Below are 21,953 nucleotides of genomic sequence, written 5' to 3' on the forward strand. Positions count from 1 at the left end.
AGGGTTTCTCGGGCGTGAAAAGAGAACGGTATCACATTCTCCTTCGGTCTCAGTGCGACCTTAACATTGTATGATGTTGTGTAGGTAAAGCCGCTGCATTGACGTCAGTTCTGGATGACGCTCGAGAATGCGATTGAGAAAGTCGCATGAGTGCAGATGCCTTCTCGGTTCTCGCGCAATCTCTCGGCGAGATTTCTCGGCGAGACTTCTCGCGTGAGTTTGTAGCTCACTTTACACTTCTGAATGTGAGCTGAGCTACAAGTATCTGCTGTAGCATTTAAAAAAGTAATACCGAAGTTTTTACAATCTGAATTGATCGTGTACAATATTTTCCTGTCTTAGCTCTATTTTAATCCTAAATTAAAAAAATAATTAAATTTTGATGATAATTGTCTTAGGTATCTAATTATATTTGAATTTCATTGTAATTTATTTTTATTATCATTTTTACTTCAGAACAACCCTTCCACAGCTGTTTGCAAAACTATTGCTAATATAAAATAAATGTTTTATTTAGACAACCATGCCAAATTTCCATCATTTGTATTAGATTTGAATGTATAAGTTACCGTAATGTGATTGATCGGTAAATCCCTGTCACTAGTAAATTGATTGAATAATTATGTATGCATAATATTCTTTGACGAGTTATGAAAGGGGAGTATGAGTTCTATTATTTTTCTGATTCAACATTTTATTGTGATACAAGTAGAATACACATAGAATCCTAAATTACGTGTTACTTACGTATTACTTAAATACGAAACAAGAAACAAAACATACAACCGATTTATTAGGTATACTCACCACAAGTAGTAAAAAAAATCTCAGATTTTTCTAAATTTCTTTTTGTATCAAACGAACTAACGGATGTGAATATGCTAAGTGGATACCTATTGCAACCCATGGACATCTGTAATCTACGCCAGATAAGATTACAGTCCTTTTTTTTCTTAACGAGGGGGAAACCTTCAAAAGGTACCCCATAACGTGGGAGCGACGCCGGGATATGCCGGATTTTTACCGCACTAAAATCCCGCCGGTGGCCGTCCTCAGCGCTTGGTGGTGAACTCCGGGATCTCCGATGGAACACAACCGGAGTCCTCCAAGCGCAATACCCCGATTGGCCTCTGCCCTGGGGCAGCAGTTTTCGATCCTCCCGCACCATTTGGTGTTCACGACGGTATGCGACCACACATACCACCGCCCCTCCCGGGATCGCTTACTGGACGGCTCGAGCTCCCACTCTTGCCGCCCGCAACCCCGGAAGCCCCTATTTTAGTCGCCTCTTACCACAGGCAGAGGTTACCGTAGCCCTATTCTAGTCCCAGAACTACAGGGACGAAGATTACAGTCCTACCACTCGCTACCTGAGGTTGCTACCCCTGCGGACAAAGTCAAAACGCCTCGTATGACCGCTCATCAAACCGAAACACAGCGCTTAAAACGACTACCTATTAAATATAAGGCAAAAATAGGTATGGTGGTTGCCTCCAGAGTTGTACTAAACAATGTTCCGCCTTCAAACTATTTTAGCAAATAAATATCCAAATACCTAAGTTTTACGACGTACCTACAGCAGTATTACGCATTATCGAGCTATCTAATCCACAGATAAGTACTGATACTATAATTTGGTGGTGCGAATGTAACAATTAAAAGTTCCTATCGCCAACGTCCATACCACGTTGAATACACCGGTTCTCGTCCGATCACCGAAGTTAAGCGACGTCGGGCGCGGTCAGTACTTGGATGGGTGACCGCCTGGGAACACCGCGTGACGTTGGCTTTTTGGCATTTCACGTCTTAATTATTCTAAAAATCTTTTTCTTTTTCTATTTTCAATGTGACGATTTTTTTTATTCGCATCGCGATATCATTTCGTTAAGTGGACAACTAGTAGGTCCTCGAACTTCTCGACGCCAAATTCATAGCATGCGGGCACATTGTACTCATATGAGACTGATCGATCAACTTCGTAATTGCACTCATCTGCATGTTAATTCTGCCGCCCTAATAACTGTTTTGTGTTGTAAAGTACGATATGTAGAGTGATGCATAGGTATGTCCGAAGTAGGTATTATTTTTATTATTAATTTGAACTTGTGGATAATCACACGTGTGACCTCCGATCTCCTCTGATCGGTAAGTGATGAGGCCTAAGATGTAGCATGTTTGATACAAATAGGTAGCCTATGCACTTTTATATGATTAAAAAGTAGCAATCTAACATGCACTCTACCTGATAGTAAGTGGTCATTGCCACTGTAACATAACTATGTAAGTACACAATTGTTTTAATTCATAATTTTAACAATTTAATAAATACTTTCGGTACACATTGCGTAATTATACACATTTATGGCAAGTGTATTAAATTTCTAGCGGCGACGTAGAATTGCTCTCAAAATAATGCTAGGCGCTTTACCACAGTATAAGGATCTATTTGTACTGTGGCTTTACAGTCCACCAACTCGCAATAAAATAAGTTTAAACTTACTTTTCAACAGACGTAAAAATAAGAATATTATGTTTCCTTCTCTATATTATTTCGTTAAATAGGTTTAGATACAAGGTTTAAGATACAAGAGTATATCGCAACTTAACCCTTTCAAATTAGATGATATTCCAGAATCGTAATCACATACTTCATTAGCACCCGTAGAAAGTCACGCCATTAGTGAAGAGTAAGTCGCAGATAAAATTAAATATGCATAGAAGGGCTTTGGGTCAATTCGCCACGCTCAGTATTAATATCTTGATCCATCAGCCGTTGACGGGTTAAGATGAATCAGTGCGAGTCATGAAGGGTTAAACGGCGTGGTGCTCAAAGTTTTTTTTTTATTCGTACTAAGCGCTTGTACCACTATGGTAGAACAATATTAATTTTATATAAAATAAATACCTGCAAAATTCACTTGAATGATAAGAAGTTATGATTAAAAAATGATATTTTGAGACATAATTGTTTTGCAGATAATATATAATAATCTTTGAAACGTAATTGATGGAAGAAATTTTGCAAAAAAATATTTTACAATTAAAATATTAGCAGCTAATAAATATTTGTATCAAAAATAATATTAAATGATAATAAAAAAAATGCAAAATGTGTTTCTACTTTCTATTGTATTACATAAGTATCTGAATATTATTTCAGTATTTACTTATTTTAAAGTTTGCTCTAAATAAATTAAAATAGAAAAAAAAAATACAATTTTACAGTTTCAAAGCTTTGAGAATCACTTCATGACATGTGGTGATGCATAGCGCGTCGCTGACAAAGGGTTAACTCAACATTAATTAACGGAATTTGTGCGTCAATTGATCACAAAAGGGGGATTATAATTGTAATTTGAAACCTTATCGTGGCTTATATTTAATGTTTTCAATTTTTTATATAATTACGATAAAATTTCTCGGTACGTGACTTTTTTTTAAAAATAAAGGGAACGAATAGATTTTAGTAAGAAGCTAGCAAAAAAAAAAAACAGAATTACACTGTCTCCATTTAAAATTTCAACAACATAATAATATCTACATCATAATAGCGCTATTTTATTTTATGAAACTTGCACTAGTAAAGTGAAATACAGCAGTATTTTATAAAAAAGTAGCACACATTAAGTCAATATCAAATACACCACATTTAAACTCAGTCATTAGTGCAGTTAAATTTTCAATCTTGGCTTAAAAAAAAATAGTATATCTCTATCACCATCTACATAATTATTTTTTTATTTTGTGAGTAAAAGAGTGGGTAGGTTGGTACTCGTATTACATTATTTATTAAAAGATAGTAAAAGATTAGTAAAGTAAGAAAGTTAATTAATTAATGTACGCGTCCACCCGTTGTTAGCATTTGTCATTGTTGAAGACAGCACTTAATTCAAAAACGCATAAAAAATGTAATCTGCCAAAACATTCACACAACAACAACAAAAAATCTTAAGCATTTATCAAAATAGCAAATAAAAGACTAACCCTATGATTTGATGGCATGAAATGGAATCCAGTACCCACCCACATAGATTAATGACATCCCACCAACAATGGAGAGCTTTTTGTGATCCCTTTCCGATTTAGCAGCAATTAAAAAGTTCTACAAAGCATTTGAAGGGTTAACTTCATTTGCGTATAATTGGTCCTGTTCACTGGTGGGAATGGTGCGTTTTTACCTCACGACATGAGTACGATACGACGCCGATTGTGATAATACTTTTTAAATAAACCTAATTTCACTTTCTTATTGTAAATTGTTTAATTTCAAACCCTATGCAAACCTGCTATTGTTATATTGCTGCGGCTAATATTTACTTAGTAAATATTTAAAATACATAGTTAAAACATAAGAATACTTTAAGACCGTTTTTGATTTAATAAGTTACTTATAATCCCATCTTAACATAAATTATTATTTTAGTTAAATAAATAAATAAAAATATATTATGTTATTTTCGTATCAAAATCGTATGATCTAAAATTCTCGTCTCCACGAAGATTAAAACTTCTTCCATTTTTAAATTAATTCGTATTTGGTCCGGAGACATCCATTACAATGGGACCATTCTGTAATTGATTCAACACGGTTCCAAGATTCAGAATCCTCGACGGTTGAGGGTTAAATCTTTGTATCGAAAAACGGAATTGTATTCGAGTGAAGCTCGGTTTTTAAAAGAATTCTATTAAGTCTCGGAGGTGATTTAATTAGGTGTTTTCTGGTGGAATATTTTATTAAGTTATTTACGGTGTAGGTATCTAAGTGAATTGAATTTTCAGTAATGCAACTGATTCATGCTTTATAAATGTAATTTATATTTAATTTAATGATCAATATTCGATTTAATAAGTATTTAAGTTCGTTTTTGTAAGTTATTCAACTTATTATACTTCTTAATTTTTTTATAATAAAATACAGTAAACTTGTTATCAAAAATCAATATCTTATAAATGTTTGCAATATATTTAGATTGTTTGACCTTGTTAATATAAATACGACACTGTAATATTTTTTGTCGCAAAAAAACTATTGTAAGTGTAATAAAATGCTTGGTTAGTAAAATTTAGTCAGTAAAATTGTAAATAGAATATGTATAATAAACTTTAAAATAAATAAAAACAAAAAAATCTCCTTCGAGCCGGATTTGAACCAGCGACCTATGGATAACAATTTTATACCAGCTACAGTCCACCGCTCTACCAACTGAGCTATCGAAGGTGTACGAAGACTTGCGAAATTATCGAATAGACTCAAAATGCTCTTTTTTGTTAACATTATTGATAAGCATTATGTAATATTTTTATTAAACTTCTTCTGTTAATCAATTTGCACGAAAAACATAAGAAATAAGGTTTTTTTTTATAAATTGTACATTTATTTCTTTTTAGTGGCTACCGTGGGTACTTACAATTAATGCATTACATTCTTCGATCAGTTCTTATTAGTGATCGAAGATTACATTAAAGAGATGAATTATGAAATGTCATAAATATATTTTTTTTTCTTTGTAAAAAAGATTAAATTAAAATAGGATTATCCGCAGACGAATGACAGGTTAAAAACAAAATGGTGTTCATCAGTATAACAACATCTGCAATCACGACGAGAAGAATATTTCAACGAGGGAACCACTAAATTATCTAAATGGAGATCGGGCTAGATCAGAGATTCTGTGGTGGATTGTACTAGATGTGGCAAGATAGAAACGAATGTTATTAGGAAACATTTAAGCCTTAGTTTCTTATAATTAATACCTAACCGTAATAGATACCTAGGTATCTATTATAGTTAATGCTAATAGATACCTAGGTATCTAAACATAATAGATACCTAGGTATCTATTATGGTTAATGCTAATCAGATTCCTTAATCTGGGTGAAATAGTTGGTTGACGTAAGTTCATATTAATACAAACTTTTATTTTTATTAAATTATTTATCAGCACTCAAACAATAGATATAAAAAATAATCTTACATATATCTTTGAATTGTTTCTACGTCTAGATATAACTAGTTTTGTAAATTAATAAAAATACATTTAAATACATAAATATTCCTAATAATTAGCTAACTACTAATATTTTTTGTAAATAACATATTACTATAGAATAAAATGTATATTCAAAATAATTTTAAATAATTGCCTAGTTTAAATTTATTTTATTTTATCTGCAAGCTATTTTTAGTATAAACTAGTTATTGCCCGCGGCTTCGCCCGCGTTTAAAAGATAAAACTGAAAATTCGTACCATCAACTTCGCTAAAGATCATCACTTGATCAAATGCATAGTTTAAGATTCAATCCTTACTAATATCGATTAAAATAATCGATGTTTGGGGTTCAAAAGATCGATTCTCCGATTAATCGCCAGATCGCCATCCCTAGTTCCCGTGAGATTTCCAGGATAAAAACTATCCTATGTTTTTTCTCGGGTCTCAGACTATCTTTGTACAAAATTTCATTAAAATCGGTTCAGTGGTTTAAGCGTGAAGAAGAGACAACCAGACAGACAGACAGACAGACAGAGTTACTTTCGGATTTATAATATTAGTAAGGATTAATAAAATCGTAAAAAATAAATGCGATTTAATTATGTTATAATTCGCACTATAGCAATTAATTATATGAATTATTCCGACGCAGCCCCATCTAGCAATCACAGATACAAAACACCCACAGGCGGATGCGTCATTTTCAACCAAAGATGGCGGGCGGAAACGCGTCGCGCCTGTCATGGCGGCCGGAAGTCCTCCGCCATTTGATAAATAGTTGTTCTTCAACGGTTTTTCTCATGCAAATGAGGGGTCTGGATGACGGATGGCGTTTGTCACAATTTTCTGCGATGGATTTAATTTGGGATCGCGGGAGCGAGTAATCTCGGTGGATGCTGATTGCGACTCCGTGTTTTGCATTTTTGTACGGGGAAGTTTAAATTGGAAACGTTAATGTATGTACCTTAGGATACGTATATTGTTTCAATACCAGTTTCAAACTATGAGTCGAGTTGCTCGAAGTAATTTCAGTTTGTTTCGTTTCGAAAGTAGCGGGCGAGTGTTTACCGAAATGTGTTTAGAATATTTTTTCGAGTATTTAGTTGCTACACAATAAGTTATGTCCAATGTTGGAAGGCGCCTTCTGTGCCTGGGGAAGGTGGTCAATAGCATGAATGTTTAATATATTAAAAAATATATTTAAAAAAGATCAGACAAGGTATAAACATTGGTTTAAATAAGATGAAAATATTTTCGGTTACGCTATTTTGAGTTTAACCAACCCCAGAAATATAATTATTTAATATTATTACCTACCTACAGAATTCACAGAATTTTTGGGAAGATAGTTGCTACGGTTAAAATGAAAATACCCGGGTATTTTTTAAAATATTTTTTAAAGTGTTTTTTAAAGTATTTTTTACTTTTTTAAGGTGTTTTTTAAAGATTTTTTTAAAATATGGTTACATTATTTGATTCTCTTCTTTATATTATTTTAATTGTTACCTATAATGTTTTTGCTGTATATATTATTGTAACAAGTCTTGAAACTTAAACAGAAGCTTCTTAGTCTAAGCAATGAATGTTTCTTAGATTTTCTAGTAACTGTTTCCACTGACAAGTTGACAGATCAATTTGCGACTTCTATAAAATAAAATAAATAATTATCACAGTCTAATAACTGCTGCCTTACTTGCATAAAAGCGCATGACTGGCGTGATAATAATTACCATTTCCAATCAGTAAATTGCAATAGTTAGCTAACGGTGACCAGCAGCGCCCGCATAAATCGCAAGTCATTAGAAATGTGCATCTGCCCTTTTGCATGTACTATTTACCGTTGTAATACGGTATGTACCTACTCTGTAGTATAAGTAAAACTTGCAGATGAACATTAAGTTCATACAAAAATAATAATATATACATACATATATTTACTTCGAATTTGAATAAAGGTTTTTGTATCTCGAATAACATTTTTTTGTAAAAAGTGATTTTATAATAAAATTCTCGTAAAATAATTTTATTTTATTTACTCATACTTCGGTAAGAAGGTAGTAAATACATTTCTTAAATAGTACATTTTGAAATCAGTTAAAATTTAAAACAGTACAATTAAATTGTTAGTACCTAACTTTAACGTAAGCAGTATTTTTATTAGGGATAGGTGGTTGTTTTTTTTTAATTACGAATATTTTCTACTCTGATTGGTTTATAAATACCAATCTTAAAAAAATATATCTGCATTTTTTTCGCATACTACATCCCATAGGTGACCAGGAACTTAATTCATGATGATTTTTTGCCCACATCGTGTGATAATTAGTGACAAGGTGTGGCCAATGGGGCGACAAAGGTCAAGCAGATGGCTGGTACACGGTAACGCGCGACATGCGACTTACTGTAAGTATTCCATTTTTTTGCAGCATTTTAGTGTTACTAAGGACTTTTTGCTGCATGAGTCATTTAAAAAACATTTGTAGGGTTATTGGTTCAAATATAGTGCATTGTTATTAAACATACGAAATCTGTTGATATCCATCGATTTATTCCGTTGCAATTGCAATGGACATGGAGCTATGATTAAAAAATTTTGAACTTGCCTTGGTTTATATTTTTTTAATATTGACTTTTTGCACTTTTTTTGACACATGGCTTTTAAAGATTTTTACATAATATAACCCTTAGCTTACATTTTACAGAAAAGTAACTTCAGTTATGCTTATTATAAGTCATAATTATTTTTTCCATTCTTGATTTGAATTTTTTGTGACAATTTTTTTTTTCACCATAATTGTCTGGATACGGCATAGTTAACTATTCCTGCATAAATAGTTAACGCTTTCTTCACGATACTTTACTTTGCAATTTCGTACTTACTCTCCTATAATAAAACTCAAATTCATTTGAACATTTATAAAAAACGAATTCATAATGTCCAACGTTCATTCAAGTCCAGTCAACACCTGTCAAAAAACCATGTATGGGAAAAGAATACTTATATCTCTTACAATAAGGATAAAAATACATTGTACGTAAATGTAGGGTGACCAGGTGTACAAGAATTTACGGTTGGTAAGTCACGGTGCATAGCTATGACTCATGGCTTAAAGGTTACGCACGTGGCCATTTCTTATGGCCATAGACCATTTTGCAACAATCGTAACAGTTTTTTGCAAGAATGCAGTTTGTATGTCCGAGTAATGAAGTGTTGATTTTGAAGGGTTAATTATAATACTTTATTTATGAAATTACATTTTTTTATATACTAATATAATTAATTGAAATCAAATCATTTATTTTGCTTAATACAGCTAAATCGTCTGTTATAACGAAATTGGGTACTTGACAGTTATAACAATAAAATATGAAATATGTTGGATATGATAGCTTATAAGTAAACATAAATTATGCAGTATTTCGTTTATTTCTTAATATGTTCTAAGTATTTTAATTTTTAAAAAGAAATTTTCGATTTTTTATCTGTGGATTTTAAATCCCAAAACGGCGACAGTGCTGCCTCAAATGTCATGTGACGTCACTACATCGAAACCTGTCGATCACATCGAAACCTGAAGTATGTGTAACGTCGAAGTTTATTTCTATATTTTCAATGTGTTGACGTCACGCTACGAAATGACACTTGACCGCCTGTTTTGGCGTAACGTTCCGTTTACCGTAATAAAAATATGTTTTTTATTAATAAATAGCCCTTTTTCGAAAAAATGATCAATGAAAGGCATATATAATACGTATATGAATTCATTAAAACAGTTTCCCAAAAAGTGTCAAGTAGCCAATTGTCCTCCATATTCCACCTCTTGGAGGTATGCTAAATTCTAATTAATACCAAATACTAATTATAAAGTTTAACCAATTGTCATTGAATAAAATTATACAAACAAAGCATTATTTATAAATTAAATTACTTAATCATGTACAGTATATTCGAGCTTATAATTGTCTTCTTATAATTATGAGGGAGATTTTAGTAGCATAATTATAAGATCGAAGTAGCAAACCAGTATGGTTTCTCCCTGAATCCTATCTGAAGTTGATAACAGATGTATTGCTACTACTGACGTTGACGTTGAAAGATTCTCTATTCATTAGATCTTTGCCCACTGCATCATATCATGACAGCATGAAGCAGGTGGTGTCACCTCAGTAGGATGAAGGGTTCTGCCATCTTCTTTTTTTTTTTGTAATATAGGAGTAGCAGACGAGCATGCAGTCCGCTTGATGGTAAGTGGCTACTGCCGCCCATGGACATCTGTAATCAACCCCAGATAGGATTAGATATTCCTACCTGAGGTCGGCCACAGATGCCCTGCTACCCCTGAGGACTAAGCTGGAACGCCTCGGAAAAGTCTGTCTCCCTTACCACACCCTTCAAACCGGAACACAACAGCGCCTAAAACTACTGTTATTAGGTAGAAATAGGTGTGGCGGTGGTGCTGCCGGAGTCGAACCACAAAGGGTTCTACCACCAAAGGGTTCTTATAAATATTTTCGTCATATACATTATTATTTAAGTTTCATATTAAAGTATGTTTGGTCATACCCAATAAGCCTACGTCCTAGAACCTCTAAATCAATTAAGTTCTTTTAACCGACAAATATTCAAATTAAAACTGCACCCTTTATAAAAATTCCTCTGACCTTTTCGCATTAATATGTTAATGCCCTCACATGATTAATCAGGATTCTTTCACGTTTTTAATTTTCCATTGGTCACTTAACAATCCACCCTCATACCATGTCCGACCCATTAAAACTCTAAAACGCCGTACAATACTATCTCCTCTTAATTCCTATACGACAATAACTAGATACGTATCTTAAATATCAAAACATTTAGAAGCTTCTAACTACAAAGTAAACTTTTAGTTCTGTCTATAAGATTTAAAGTTAAACGCATTTCCAGTTTAAATTTTCACCACTTTATAATAACCATGCATTATTTTCTAAGGACTCTAAGCTTATTGCAGTAAGACATATTTTAAAATTTTGTTAGGGCGCGTGCAGAATGAAGTCTCAAATGACCTCTACATCTAACGAGAGAAGGGGTGTGGTAGACGCGAAAATGACCTTTAAATCAGAATGAATAAGGTGAATTAGGATAAATGGGTGTGGAGGTCAAATTTATTTGTAAAGTCCGGCCAAACAGAGGCAAGTCAATACGTTAATTTGCATGATAAAAGAAATGCTTAAAATGCGGCGGGCACACGTCCTTAATTGCACGGAACTGGTGGCTATCAATTGCGAAATAGGAAAAAACTGTCCACTCCATTGGACTACGTGAATGAGTTTTAGGAATTTTTGAACATTAAAACTGTGGAGTAGTCTTGATTTTTTTATTACTTACTTTAAATAAATAAGATTAACACTAGTAAGTGATTAACCTAATTATTGTTACTTAATAATAAGTTTCATAGGTACCTCAGCAAGTTTTAATTCATTGTATTTGTAATAGTAAATAAAAATTAAACGAAGAAGATTGTAATAAAATATCGAAGTGTACCTTATTATAATCAATCCAGTCTAATTACATAATAAATACAATATTAAAAATAATAATTTAATAAAAATAACACAGTTAACAGCCAAAATAGTTTTTCAGTGTACCTTTCAGATAAGTTTTAACCCATTTACCTATGTATTTATTAATAATAGTAGGATTGATTACTCACTTTATCCGTCAAGGTAGTACATACATAAATATAGATATATTTTACATACTCAAACCCGCAATACGTAATTAAAGCAATCATCTTAATAATACGCAAGCGAGGCTTCAAATGGAAATGACCGACATCAACTCCACGGCTTTCAGTTCCGTCAATAAAGGGGTTTCCATCGCTTTGTCTGGCCAAATGACCCCAAATAATAATCATCTATTCACTGGCTCCAGTGCCCACTGTTTCCCATAGCGAATAACGGGAACATACGGGCACTTTGATTTGCGACTTGAATGTGATCATCATTTTGAATTACCCGCAATTAAGCAAGATATTCAAATCGCCGGACAATATTTGGCCACTTGTCCTTTCATTAGATGTTATCTGTAATGTAATTTTGAAATTGGTTTAATGAAGCGTTACATTTGAGACTGTAGATACTGTGTTTACATTATGGTAAATGAGGATAAATGTAAAAAAGAATTATTAAAATCGGTCCACTAACGGCGGAGTAATTGGTGTACATACATAAAAAAAAAAGATACCGGCCGAATTGATAACCACCTCCTTTTTGAAGTCGGTTAATTAGTAAACCTTTGGTTTCGTTTTTTGCTTTACTGTAGTAGGTTAGTTTCAATTGGCTTAGTCAGTATAAAATGGAATCGTTTTTTTATTTCTTTTGGTTATTCCATAAAATATGTATATTAGGCATTTATTCGTATCTATTGGTTTCGATATAGTGTCAGAAATTTTGTTTTATGAATGAATGATTCAAATTCAAAATTAGTTCATACGGTTAAAATCTATTTTCTTTAGTGAACATTTGTGCTACGTAAGTATTGAATTAATTGCATTAAAGTAGATATGTCTAATATTTGTTATAATGTATGTATGTAATGTTCTGCTATATACTACTGCTATATCGAAAAAGGTCTCAAATTATGTTGTAACCGTTATTAGTATTATCGTGCCATAAATAACTTCATAATATTTCAAAGCAGTCGTTATAGCAGTTACTAACGATACCATGTAACACTGGTACCATTTGGTGTTTTACGATTAATATAGAATAGACAATAATAGTGTAGATTAATAAACCTTAGGTCCCTCGGAAGCGATCGTAAACCTTTTACGAGCGATGCATTGCGCATTCGTAAAAATACTTCGGAAACGTGGGAAGCGTGACGTCATTATTCCAACTGACGTTTATTGGAGTTCTTCCTGTATGTAGTTGCCTTTATACATTTATCGATAACCATTATATTAGGCAAACGAAAAATCGGTTTGTCAGTTTTTAACCAGATTTGTTGTTAAATTCTTGTCGGATGTGGATTTAATGTCTAATGTAGGATTAGACAAGAATAAGGCAAGAATGGAGTAGCAGTCATTGGTGATATGATTTGTGCGATTTACTTATAAGTCTTTTGAGATTTTTATTGACATAAGAATTTAAATTCAATAATATTTATGGGTACGAGTAATAATATGAGTAATACAAATGTAGGATGTGACACATATAATTTTATTGACCATTTTGCGGACAAGAAACACCCACCTATATCCCAGTATGTTAATCTGGGAATCAAAAGTAAAGATATACTGATTTATTAATAACATACTTAATAAGATGTTTTTGAATAAATCGTTCCACAGCAATTACTTGGTAAGTTTGTCAATTTTCAATTTTGAAAATGAATATGTAATATAATTATTTTTTCTAAGCCTTGCAAAAATATATTAAGCCCAAAAAATTCACCACAAAACATTCAATACAAAAATAAGTATATCACTAGTATCACTACCCTCTCGAAATCCTCAATTACATCTCCCTACCGATTTGCGTCATAACATCCGAGCGTACCCCGGTAATAACTGTCCGGCTAAGCGTTGCCGGACGGTATTTACGAGTGCTGACGCTTTATGATTATGTCCCGATGTTGATTGAATGGTCATGGTCGCCCTACTGCTGTTGGAAGAGTATGTAGACAGAGTATTTGTTCGAAAATAAAATGTAAATGCCTATTTTTGGTAATAAAAATATCGAAAAAATCGGCAAGTCGTTCCTCAATACAAGCATTTAATTCATTTTTAAATCATCACGATGAGGTCTGAGATCAATTCGATTGTTACATACCAAAGGTATAAATTTGTAAATTACTAATAAACAGAATTTTTCAAATCTAAATTTTTAGTAGGAGAATCATTGAATGGGTTAATCGTGTTAAACTCTTCTTTGTGTCGATAACGTCAATTTAAAAAAAATGTATTGGATAATTTATCTGTAACTATGACAAAACCAAAATAAAGTAAGTTTGAAGGTAACACCAATGCCATAACGTTACTGTCAAGAACCATGAATCAAAGAGAATATCTGTATGTAATGATTTTATTCTTTGACTTAAATCGCGCGCTGTAATTGCAGAGTATCGTACTGTTTATGATAATAATGATAATGATGGTGTGTAATTACTTTTCCTTATTATTATTCGTATTTTCCCTATGATGATGACGCTGTTTTGAAGACGCGATCTTACGCGTATAAATTTTGGAAATATTACTAAAATATTTAAATGCGGTAGACCTGACACGACAAAACGTTATCACGGTCAGCATACCAGTTAAATACGGAGAGAGTTCCAGGATCGATCTCTGGCCAAGCAAGCATCAAATTGAAGAATTTAAATTTATGGCTTAGGCCTGGGTGCTTATATACTTTATATGTGTCCATGGTGGCTTTGAGGATAAACAGTATTACTTTACTACAATGACAATAGTGTTATGTCATAGTAAGATAGGTATAATGTAAACAAAGTTTTCTAATGAAAAGCAACTAAGCAATAGATGCTTAGTTGCTCAGCTTATGATTGATCAACTAGAGCTGCAATTCTGTTTAAGTTATTATTACATTCTTAACCCTGGCACTATCATATACCACTTCAAGTAAGACGGCTAAATAAGAGCTTATAACACGAGCAAAAACTTTAAGCAAAGAAAATCCATTTTCCAGCGAGAAAACACGTTTCCACCGAGTATGACGGAGTGCACGGCCAATTCCTTAGTATAATATCTTTCTTTTTGTGCTCTCACAAGGAAATGTATGCGACGACGAAGAAATACAACTATCGCTTAAACAAATGTGCTAAAAAGACAAACGTTTTGTTGGTTCTACCTCGGGGCGTATGATAATAGTGGCGCCCTCTACTAAGTGTCGGCAATTATAGTGAAACTCGAAGCGAGTTGGATTCGAGTTACGTGTGTTACAATTAGGGATGTCTATTAATGTGTCTTTTTTGTGGAACTGGAGTTTGTTATTTTTTAATTAAATTTAAAATTTTGTTTCATGTTACTTGGATATTGTGAATTTAAAAGACGTTGCTTTATAATTTTGTACAGATCTACGTTAGTTCTTCCAGTTGTGGGAAAAGACACAGCGTATAATTACCTAACCTACATCGTTTTTAATTTAAACTTTCAAAGTACCGTTTTTAATTTTTAATAAAAAGTGCTTAATGTTCACTGGGATTGGTTCCAGAAGCTTCTTCTAACTATTATAAATAAGTCGTAAGATCTAAACTTATTTATTTATTTATATATACCTAATGAAATAATTAAAATATGTTTAGTTATATAAAAAATACCTTATCTTACAATCATACGAATAATATGTTACATGTGACTTTATTACGTGACATATACTCGATCGCAAACCCATTCGAGATGACACACACCGACAAATAGTAGCGGCGTCCATTCGCTAGACTTGTCTCTTGGGAATATTTAGAGAATAAACTTCATGCATCCTCGCTACTTTATGTCACAGAATCCGTTGCAGTTCGAGCAAGTTCCTTAATATCTGGATAGGTACAAATGGAACGCGAGCTTCGTAAACTCTGGAACTGTCTTGTACGTGGATAGTGTGTAACTTTGTTTTGCTAAGTACAAAATGGTTAATCTCATTGTGTAGTCTAAGTTTTAAGAAGCAAAACGTAGTCGAAATTGTGCATTATTTTTATTTTATTAATAAAACTCTTGTGTGTGAAACATGTTTGGTTAGCGGGGTGAAATATGCCTGAAATTCGTGTTACTCTGAGAGGAGACCCGTGTTCGGAAGTGGAGTAATAATCAATGAGGACGAATCATAATATTTTATTAATGGAGTCCTATCTAAGGAAATTAGAATAAATGTCTCTTACTTACAACAGCCTACAAACCATAACACAAAGCTTAATCTTATATATAATATTCTAGTGTCACAATGCTAGTTACCGTACTCCTCCGAAACGGCTTTACCGATTTTCACCAAATTTTATAAGCATATTCAGTAGGTCTGAGAATCGGCTACTATCTATTTTTCATACACTATAAAATAAAATTCTTGTATCAATTTAACTAAAAAGCACATGTATAAATGTCTATAACTTATATCAATAAAGTATATATAAAACGTAGTGGTTATATTATCTTTGGTATATAATCGACAATGACATATTATATGAATAATATGACTCTCGCTCACACATTATAGAAAATGAGCAATACCCGAACCGCCAATTTTCGTTACTATCTTAGATCACAAGTGAAACAGGTGAAACATAATACACAACAATGCCATCCGAAACCAATTAGTCGTATTAAATTCAATTCCCACTAAATCCGCTTTACTTAAGCGCGGTAATTAATTCCTGATAATTTAAACAAACTTTGTAAGCTCCGGAACTTGACGGGATAAGTCTTTGGAAATGTAACAAGCATTTTAAGTCAATATAAAGGTTTTATCTTACTGACAAGGAAATTATTAATTTTAGAAGTTCGATTTTTTTAAAATATTGAATTAGCAAACGAGCACGTATTCCTCGTGATGTTAGTGGTCACCACTGCCCATGGACATCTACAACCCATGATTCTACTCCGCACAGATCAGAGGTTCTATCTGCAGCTGATCATAGATGCGTTGTCACTCATGGAGTCTAAGATTGTCGCTTCACATATAAACGGCCGGTATCCTTCCACTTGTACGCAGAACTGCTTCACGCTAAAAATTGGTGTGGCGGTGGTATGTATCTCGTCGAACTAAACTTGTTATAACATCTCTGTGGCTACGTTCTGATTACATCTACGGTTGATTACAAATGTCCATAGGCGGCAGTCGACACTTCGCATCAAGCAATGTCAAGCTGAATTGTCACCGTCACCTATGTATATTGTAACACAAGAGGAGTCGCCCATGCATCGCTGGCTTTGAAGTAGAGATCATGTCTTAAGAAAGAGATCTCCGGCTTAAGAGCGCTCTGAATACTTCAGAAGAAAGTTCATTCCAAACATTGTGCGTTTGTAGCAAAAAAGAGCATTTACTCTCTGCATTTCTAGTTCAATTTCATAAAAAAACATCACAATATGGAAATTAAAATAACAATCGCTTTGGATTCAAAACACAGTGTATGTGTTGTTGTTGTTTAGCACTTCCAAAACACAATCCAATTCCCTTTTGACATACTATATTACTGATTCACAAAGCTTACCCATATCACCTACGATCTACACACAACACTATTCCAAAGTTCGAAATACGAACATTTTCTATTCAGACTCATACATTGCTTATTTCGTTCATTGTATCGTTTTCTACGTTAAAGTAAACGAGCATTGGATGTCTTTGTAAAACATTTGTTACTATGATCTTATAAGGAGTACCGGTATAGCCTTTTCATTGGAGCTAACATATTCAAGTGGGGCGTGAGGCGTCAAAAGCAATCGCTTTGGCGAGCACTTGTGGTCCTTTAGGCTTGGCCTTTTCGATGACGTCACTGAAGTGGATCTGGACAAAGGTTCGCTATTTTGATCTAGTGATTTGGCGTGGAAAATTGTGTATTGTGACGTTGTTTAGGTAAGGCGTTTGGTTTGCTGCGGTAAAAAATATTCTTATTATAATTGTGTTGACAGTAAATATGTGTATGATATATTGAGGTGGCCATGAGTCTCTGCTTCTAAGATCGTACTAATTCTGATTTCTGTATATTTCTTCGTGTTGTTTACGTTACTTATTATTCAACTTTAAGCAGTGATAGCCTAGTGGTTAAGAAACTCGGCCTCTTGATCAAGGGGTCCGAGATTCAAATCCCAGGCACGCACCTCTGATTTGTCAAAGTTATGTGCGTATTAAAAAATAATTATCACTTGCTTAAACGGTGAAGGAAAACATCGTGAGACATCTTAAAAAAAGTTTTCAAAGGTATGTGAAGTCTACCAATACGCACTTGGCCAGCGCGGTGGGCTATGGCTTAATCCTTCTCACTCTGAGAGGTGACTCGTGCCCAGCAGTGGGACAGTAATGGGTTGATATTGATGATTATTCAACTTTATAATTATCACATGCTTTAACAGCTACGGAAAATATCACAAGGATAAGGAAGGTGGATATGACTGAGAATTCTAAAAAAAAGATAAATGTTCTCTTAAGTGTGTGAAGGCTAGCAATCTGCGTTTGATTAGCGCGGTAGACTATGACCTAAATCTTTAAGAATTAGGGAAGGGATCCGTGCCCAGCCGTAGGTCAATTATGTGTGAGTGACTTCATGATGAAACTTCATAATTATTTTTACACAAAACTACTCAAACTGTTTAATTACCAACAACAGAAGCAGGTGTCAGTAAAGTTCTCACTCAATTAATCACCAGAGGTCCGCAATAATCCGAAACTAATTAAAACACGCATGCTCCATAGCCCTGGCCTGTCCCTAGGGAGAAAATCCCTATCAAAATAATTACTTGGAAGACGGGCTTACAACCCTTTGGCGTCAATTAATTTGATACGATTTTTGATTTTGAATCGCATTTAATTGGCAGAAATTAACAATGGTCTGTTGGTATGGTTGGATAATGATGGTTCGGTCGTAAAGGATTATCTGTACTCATTAGGGATTTGGTTACTCTATTTAACTTACTCGCCTAGTATGTACTATCTGTAGGTAAGCATAGTAATGCTAATATACTATGATAATATATACTATATATACATACTAGCAGTATGTCAATTGTATACACAAAATTGAGGTGTTTAAGTAAAATAAGGGAAATTAAGAATATAACTACGTTAATAATAAGGTTGTGACCTTGTTTTCTAGTGCTTCCATAGCGCAAGTAGTTGAACCCTTCGATTCCAGAGGTACCACTACAACTATATCTGCCTTATTAGGCAGACAGAACAGAACAGGGCTTAATACTGATGTAATAACATCGGTACTAAGCGCTGTTCTGTTCTGTTTCTGGATTAAAGCGAGGAAGATTAAGGGAGAGAAACATATTCCTTAGACCTCAGGTCTCTAATCTTATCTAGGGTTTATCTAGGATTACAGACATCCGTAAGCGGCTGTTAGCACGTTTTATAATATAGAAGTACTTACGAGCAGACAGTCCACCCGATGCTAAAAGGACTTATCTTCACGCCGACTATAGGCGAGTTTGTTACCTAAATATTATAAAAAGCGCACGCACGTTTCCACGTTTGACACTTCAACTTTCATAAAAGACCTCCTTAACTTTACATCTAACAAGGAACCCTTAAATCTTAAGCAATTTTGTTCGTCTCTTCTATTGTCTATTACCGCCCTGACAACTTTTACAACTTAGAGTGGTTAAGAATGCGGGCGTACAAGAGGTTGTTGATTGAAAATTTGCATGCGTTATACTTGGATCGAAGAGGGGAATTGAGATTGAGGTGAAGTGTTTGTCAATATGTCGATAAGTGCTTGAAACTGGTTAAATGTTTCTTTAAGAATAACATACAGGCCATTATGGTCTACAGGGATACGTAAAAATTGACAGTAATTTTTATTTTAAATTACGGTGTCTGTTAAGCAAATATTTAAAATCAATAAAATACTTTATATTGTCAATGATATACAAGATGATACGCATGAAGATCTGATAAAACGCCATAAAACATGCATTTCTCAAAAGCTTTAAGTCATAGTGGACGCTGGTCACGTGCGGATTGGTAAACTTCATATACCTTTGAAAGCAGTGATAGCCTAGTGGTTAAGCAACTCGATCCCGATCGAGGGGTCCGAGGTTCAAAGCCCAGGCACGCACCTATGCTTTTTCAAGGTTATGTGCGTTTTAGAAATTAATTATCATTTGCTAAATCGTGAAGGAAAACATCGTGAGGAAACCAGCATACCTGAGAGATTTATAAAAAAAATCTCAAAGGTATGTGAAGTCTACCAATACGCACTTGGTCAGCACGGTGGACTATGGCCTAATCCTTCTCATTATGAGAAGAGACCAGTGCCCAGCAGTGGGATAGTAAAGGGTTGATGATGATGATGATATACCTTTAAGATCCTTTTAGAGAACTGAGATGTAGGTTATTAGGATAATCATTTTTAACAGTGAATAACATTGAAAATCCGAAGACGAATGAGTGGTAGGTAAAATTTAAGTAAAAAAGGATTTGAACTCAGGACCCCCAATGAGGAGCTGAATAATAGCGTTTGCTTTTCACTTTACGACTTTTTTATTATATCGGACTAGCGGAAGTGCAGTCCAACTGCTAGTAAGTGGCTACAATCGCTCATGGACCTACCCGAGGCTGGCCACAGGTGCTCCGCTACCTGATTAAGCTGGAGTGCCCCCGAAAAGTATGCCCACCTTACCATACTTTTTAAACCTATTAGGCAGACATCGGTGAGGCGATGGTGCCACTGGAGTCGAAACACAGAGTATTATACTGCCTTCAATTGATACAACGATACAACAAATACCACGGACCCAGTCCATTTTTTGAATCCAACCCTCCCAAACATATTCTAAGCACGTTTAAATTCCCACATTCTCGTCCTGAATCAATGCCACTTGCCGTAAGTGGCGTCTGTTCTCGGCGTTTGAATTTGCATACAATTACAATGACCACCATGAATCAAGTGGGACGGGAGTGTGAAGGTACATTGAAACAGGGTGCTTGATTTCATCTCAGTCTTTAGCATATTGAGTTGTGTTTTCAATTGACAACATATATACATTTGAGTGGTAAGGGAGATATAGTTTTTCCGCATTCCAGCTGTTCCTTTTTTATAACATAGGAGTAGCAGACGAGCATGCGGTCCTGATGGTAAGTGGCTACTGCCGCCCATGGACATCTGTAATCAACCCCAGATAGGATTAAATATTTTTTACCTGAGGTTGGCTACAGATGCACCGCTACTCCTGAGGGCTAAGCTGATCCAGCTTAGCCCTCGGAAATGTATGTGTTCCTTACCACACCCTTCAAACCAGAACACAGCAGCGCTTAACTCTGCTGTAATGAGGCATACATAGATGAAGGTTCCTCAGGAGTAATGGTAAATCCGTGGCCAACCAACCAACAAATCTTATCTTATCTGTAGAAGTAGATAAGGTTGGGGTATTAAATATAGGTCAAAATGCCGATGTTACGATTAACTGTGAAAATGAATGACCGCAGAAGATAAATAGCTTCATTATTTTCTCGACTTTTTCCGCACCGTCTTCATCTCATATACATACTACATGTGAATAAATATTGTCATTCTACATCAAACATGAAACAATTTTGAAGTAATGCAAAAAAGTCTCATCATCAACCCATTAATCTCCCACTGCTAGGCACGAGTCTCCTCTCAGAATGAGAAAAATTAGGCCACCGCGCTGGCCAAGTGCGAATTGGTAGACTTCACATATCTTTGATTTTTTTTAAGGTTTCTTAGGTATGCAGGTTTCCACACGATGTTTTATTTCGCCGTTTAAGCTAGTTATAACTAATTTCTAATACGCACATAACATTGATAAATCAGAGAGCCTGGGATTTGAACCTCCGACCCCTCGAACAAGAGGCCGAGTTTCTTAACCACTAGGTTATCACAGCTTAGAGAGTCTACACACTTAAAAAATAAAATACAGTCGGTTATTAAATGGAACACTTTACGAAAACTTTACTAAACGAAATCCTTCCAAACGTAATCATAAAACTGTTGCCACTCGAACAATACTAACTCTGTTTACCGGAACGTGTTCTCGCCATAATTGTCTCAACATATACGTGTTTTCCTTTCATTTTCCCTGTTTGTATCCGTTGTTGAGGAAATGTGATACTATTTTTGTAACAAATTGCGTTGATATAAGTGGATACATTTACTTTCTTCTGATTATGAGGTAATGCGATATATCTATTGTTATCTATTGGTGTTATTTTATACAATTTGTTACGGAAAACTTATTCAAAACTAAAGTTGTTTTAATTAAAGTAACGTATTATCCGAACATCCATAA

General features: G+C 34.3%; 2 non-coding genes across 2 annotated transcripts; one reads left to right on the plus strand and one right to left on the minus strand.

Moving 5' to 3' along the window:
• Positions 1-1,670: 1,670 nt before the first annotated feature.
• On the plus strand, positions 1,671-1,789 carry LOC140745665 (5S ribosomal RNA). The gene has a single exon (XR_012102687.1). It is a non-coding gene; the product is annotated as a 5S ribosomal RNA (ribosomal RNA).
• Positions 1,790-5,129: 3,340 nt separating this feature from the next.
• On the minus strand, positions 5,130-5,218 carry TRNAY-GUA (transfer RNA tyrosine (anticodon GUA)). Its single transcript is given in 2 exon segments — positions 5,130-5,165; positions 5,182-5,218. It is a non-coding gene; the product is annotated as a tRNA-Tyr (tRNA).
• Between the last annotated feature and the right edge of the window lie 16,735 nt (positions 5,219-21,953).

Source organism: Epargyreus clarus, unplaced genomic scaffold (genome assembly GCF_041222505.1).
Source record: "Epargyreus clarus isolate Ecla_fem2 unplaced genomic scaffold, WU_Ecla_fem_2.2 ptg000010l, whole genome shotgun sequence".
In the NCBI taxonomy this organism is placed as follows: domain Eukaryota; kingdom Metazoa; phylum Arthropoda; class Insecta; order Lepidoptera; family Hesperiidae; genus Epargyreus; species Epargyreus clarus.